Source organism: Rhinolophus hipposideros, assembly GCF_964194185.1.
Source record: "Rhinolophus hipposideros genome assembly, chromosome: 6".
Lineage (NCBI taxonomy): Eukaryota > Metazoa > Chordata > Mammalia > Chiroptera > Rhinolophidae > Rhinolophus > Rhinolophus hipposideros.
This window is the reverse complement of record NC_138052.1, coordinates 26,278,982-26,284,576: the sequence shown is the minus strand read 5'-3', so window position 1 is coordinate 26,284,576 and position 5,595 is coordinate 26,278,982.

Genomic DNA, 5,595 nt, shown 5'->3' with positions numbered 1-5,595 from the left:
TGAAGAAATCCTGGGAAGTACTAAAAACTAAGCCTCAGAAATGATAAAGGTATTGAAAATTTCACACAGCTAGCAAATGGCAGAATCAAGATTCAAGCACAGGTCTGCATTCCATATTTTTGGTTTTTATTTTGTTTTGTTTTGGATCCAAGGACTAGGTTAACTATCAGGTGAGAAACTCCTTCCTCCAGGAAAACTTATACCTTGATGAGGTAAGGAAAACATTGTTATATGTCCTTTCTTAGGAATTTATTTATTTATTTATTTATTTATGTATTTATTTATTATTTTCATTACATGCTTTTCACCACTCTACCATGTTGCTCTGACTACTAGATTCTGCTAAAAATATCTTGCAATATAGTAGGAAGATAAGATGTGGCTATTAATTTAGATTTATAAATATAGGAGGAATAATACTTTAGGAGAGTTTTAAGCTTCTGAGCCTGGATGACTGGGAGAAATACATTGCCATCAAAGGATAACAGAGAAAGTAAGATGAGTTGAGTAAAATGACCAACTGCTTTTTTTCCTCTTCACTTCGTATAGGCCCTCTGCTTCTCCAAACACCGCCAGTCACTCCTGTAATCTCTAGGCAGGAGAATAGAGGAGTTATCTCTCTGGGAAATACACAAACGCAAGAGAAGAAAATCCAAAGATTTTGACATCAAGTGTTCCCTAATAAAATGCCCCAGCCAGATAAACTTACAGAGGAAGCCATAGTTGACAAACTCCATTCACATGCTCACAGCCTCTAAGAAACTTTGTAATGTCCCATTCTTAAATATTAGCAGGTAATTAAGACTGTCTGGGCATCTAAAGGAATGTCTAACATGAAAAAGAGAGACTGGAATAATCAAAGAGAAGGTAAATGGAAGGACTTGAGGAAACAGATTTTATACAAAAGGAAAAAATCATATAAAATAGCTTTAATTAATATTCTCAAAGATGAAAGAAGATGTTGCATTTGTGAAATAATAACTAGATAGTAATAAGGAATATTCAGAGAAAAAGTGCTCTTGAAGATGAAAAATATAGCAGAAATTAAAGCTCAAAGACGAACATAATGTTAAGGAAATCTCTCAGAAGATAGAGAATAAGGACATAAAGTGGGAAGAAAAATAAGAAAACTAGAGGGTCAGTCCAGGTAACCCTTATCCAAATAATTGGAATTCCAGATAAAAGAGGACAAAAGGGAGAAATCATACAAAAATATGTCAAGAAAATTTTAATAAATGGATGACATAAGCTTCCAGATTGAAAGAACTTACTAAAGTAAGTTCTTTAAATGGATGCCCACCATAATGGATGTCATTAAATACACAGCAAGGCAAACTACCATGAAATATTGGAATATGAAAAGCAAAGGGAAACTCTTACAAGCTGCTACAAAGAAAAACAAAGAAGCAATTAAAATGACTTTTGATTGATAGTGACAGTAGAAGTTAGAAGTTAAAAGAAAGCAGAATGATACTGTTAAAATTCTGAAAGGAAGTAATTTTTCCAACTCAGAATTTTATACAAAAACCACTACTCATATAAAGACATATTCATACATGAATACTCTCAAACACTGTTCTCTCTCACGTATTTTTTTCTCAGAAAGCTCTTAGAGGATGTGCTTCAAGAACATGAGGGCCTAAGCTGACAGAGAAAACATGGGGACTAAAACAGTGAGTCAGTACAATGAGATGGCAAAGGTAACACCTAGGCACCAGGCACAGAGCCTCCCTGTACAGACTGGAAGAGGTTAGAAGCCACTGAGAGAGAGAGCTGAGACTGATAACATTCCTCATGCTTTCAACACACTGGGAGGAGATTTCGTCAACTGAAGATGAGTTTGGAATAGAAATAGTGATAAGTACTTATTAGTAAAACTAAACAAGCAAACAAACAAAAACTAAACAAGAAAAAGAGGGAAGGAAACATTACATATTATATATGTATACATACATTATATATGTGTGTGTGTGTATATATATATACACATATATACATATACACACACATATATATATGTGTGTGTGTGTATAGCACATGTGGATAACATTTATATAGCCATAATAATATATACACTATACATTGATCTGACTCAAAATATTATAAAATTTGAGAATAGGGGAGAGGAAGAACCAAGAATTTGGTGTGGGAGGAAAGCAATTATAGGAAAGAAAGAGTGCTAAACCCCTTTTTTTGGAAGTTATTGAAAAACTAGTACCTAGAGCTGAACATTTGAGAAATAAAAATACATATGTGTTGTTTATAATACAGAGCTAATGGAGTTGAAATTCATTGCTTCTAGGAGAAGTAGGAAAGTCAATTAAAGCATCCTTAATAAATTTGAACTATTTGATACTTTAAATTTTATATATCTGTCTATCACTAACAAAATAACTGGAAAGAAAGAGACATATAAATGGAAAACCTCCCTCAGGAAGAATGATGACTTGGATTTTCAACAAAAGAAAGATGAAATTGAAGAAATGGAAGAAAGAAGGCCATTCTAGCAGTCACCAATCCAACTGCCAAAAGGCTAATCTAAGTATTTTGCTGGCATCTGTTCTATGTTTTATTTTTTCAGTGATACTTATTCTTCTCAGTTTTAGTCTTTTCACTGACTCAAATTTATTGCTAGCTCACCTCCCAAAGCACTTAACTATGTAATTTTACTACCAATAGTCATCTCAATGCACGACTATGTGCTATAATGGGAACTGAGAATAAGTACTAATGCACCTATTTAAAAACTCTATTATTAAATTCCTCATTTAATTCCCTGCCCTGAATGGGCGTATAATGGGTAACCAATTGCTTGGTTAAACTAACATCACAAATAAATGAAATATAAGCCCAGTTTATTACTATTTCAACCTATATATTCTCAAACCAAGATCTTGAGAGGAGAAAATACCTCCAATATCTCAGAAACTAGAACTGGTATAACAGGTGTACTTAATCTTTGCTTTAAAGCATTCTAGAAAATTGAGAATAACAGTATTATTTCAGCAAAGCAATTAAAAATAACAGTTAATTTATTTGAATAAAAGGGAAATTCATGTTCTCATTCTTCAAAATATTTTTATAACTCCTTGCCAGATTCTGAAGGCAATCCTCTGAGATAGAGATGCAAGACAAACATTCTTCTGTTGGCTTAGAGACAGGTAACGACCCTTACCTGAGGCCCTTAGCTGGACCCTGGAGCCAGAAAAAGAACCAGTAGTTGGATTTCCAGCTCAGAGTTGATTAGTTGATTCTCTGCTTTAAAAAGTAGCTCTTTCTCCAAACCTCTAACCAAAATGCTTTCTTTATTATCTAAAATATTATATAAATTCAGAAAACAGGAATATAAAATACATGTGTAGGGAACCTATTTTATTCTATTTAAAGCTATTATCAATAAAGTAATATAAATATTTAATAAAATCAACATAAAATATAAATTAATAAATAACTGTGTCATGTCCAGTGATTCCATGCTGAATTATCTTATAAAAGTACAAAGAAGACAAAAAAAGAGGTTAATAGTTCACGTTATGTATTTACTAAAATCATGAGAGTTTAAATAGGTCCAAAACTAAATGGTCTCCTGGTTTATAACTACTGAGTCTCAGAATGAGTTATTTCTTTCTGGATAGTACATGTTTATATTTAGAACTGCAATACTTTGAAGAAACGTAGAATTATATGTAAAGATAGAAAACCATCAAAAAATAATCTAAGTCACTGATTTAAGCTTATTTGTGTCTTTTAGGGAAACTACAATTTATTGTAACCTTCGTTAACTCAAGCTGGTTTAATATTTCTGGCCTTAATATATGCTTTTTGAAATTACTAAAATGAAAGAATGAGAAAAACAGATTGATATAATTATTAAGTATTTTGAAAATAACAGCATTGCTATTTTCAGCAATTAATAGCCTACATTTCCACTTACATTATAATATTGTACTTTCCAAGAACAACCGAAACTCTAAATACGTAAAATGTAAAGAGCATTAAGGAATTAAACTATAACATAAAACAGAAAATGTTTTAAGAGTACATTTAAAGTGTGTTTGAGGGGCATGAGTAATAATAATTAATACTGTTAATTCCCTATATTTAGAATTGTCCCCGTACACACACATATGCTATGCATCTTTGACACGTCTTTACTGTGATGATTGCACAATAAAAATTGTAAAGAATAAAACAGTAATATCGCAGAAAGAATTCAGAAAAAATACTGATTACATTTGATATGATTTGAAAACTGGCTTTGAGTGAGTATCTGCTTAGAGAAATGCTTGGAGAAAGAATGTCCTTGGGAACAATCATAAACAGAAAACTCTATAGACTGGATTTACAAAGAAATAAACATATACATAGTCTATAAAGGCAATGTCTTGAGCACTATACTGGCAATTTTCCAGGAGCCCTGGGAACATGCCTAATTTCCATCTAAATTTGCACACATCTTTATTACAATCTCATACCCTGTGAAGATTTACTCACTCTCATGTCCTTTGGCACAAGGGGAGAAATGAGATCTCTCCCTCCTCTCTCCCTCCTCTCTCTCTCTCTCTCTCTCTCTCTCTCTCTCTCTCTCTCTCTCTCTCTCTCTCTCCCTCCCCCCCCCCCCTTCTCAACAGTCAAGTCAGTGACATCCTTGCAAGACCATCAGGGGTCAAAGTTGGATTCCCTGAGATCTCTTCTTGACATCAGTAACATTTTTAAAAATGGAAAAAACACAGGAATTGCTTTAGTTGTGGAATTTATTCCCAAATAATTTCCACATTGGGAACTGAGCTGTAGAAATGAATCACTGAGTGAGGCTACACCCCATTGTAATCCTCTCCATAACTTATCCCACCTGTGCATGAAAAAGCTATTATGAAATAATTTTGCTATGAGGTTGCTCAAGTTGCCATGTCTTCAAAAGGACCATTTTCTGCATGTCCATTTGAAATTGTGTATCTCTCAGTTGTTTCTACCTCCTGTTTCTCACATTTACTGCCAACCTTTTTTCTTATTATTATTAAATTTATTGGGATGATATTGGTTAGTAAAATTATATAGGTTTCAAGTGTCCATTTCTATAATACATCATCTATATATTCCATTGTGTGTTCACTCCCAGAGTCAGTTCTTCTTCCACCACCATATATTTGACCCGTTTCGCTCTTTTATTCCCCTGGTAACAACTAAACTGTTCTTTGTCTATGAGTATTTCTTTCTTTGTTTGTCTTGTTTGTTTGTTGCTTTCAGTTTTATATCCCAAATGCATGAAATCATGAGGTTCTTGACCTTTTCTGTCGGACTTATTTCACTTAGCATGATAATCTCAAGATCTATCCATCTTGTTGCAAATGGCAGGTTTTCATCTTTTCTTATAGCGGAGTAATATTACATTGCATATAGTATGTACCACATCATCTTTATCCAATCACCTATCAAAGTTTCCATGTCTTGACACCAGGAATAATGCTACAATGAACATAAGGGAATATATGTCTTTACAGAAAAATGTTTTCAGATTTGGGGAGTAAATACCCAGAAGAGTGATTGCTGGGTCATATGGTAATTGCATTCTTATTTTTCTTTTTTTTTTGATGA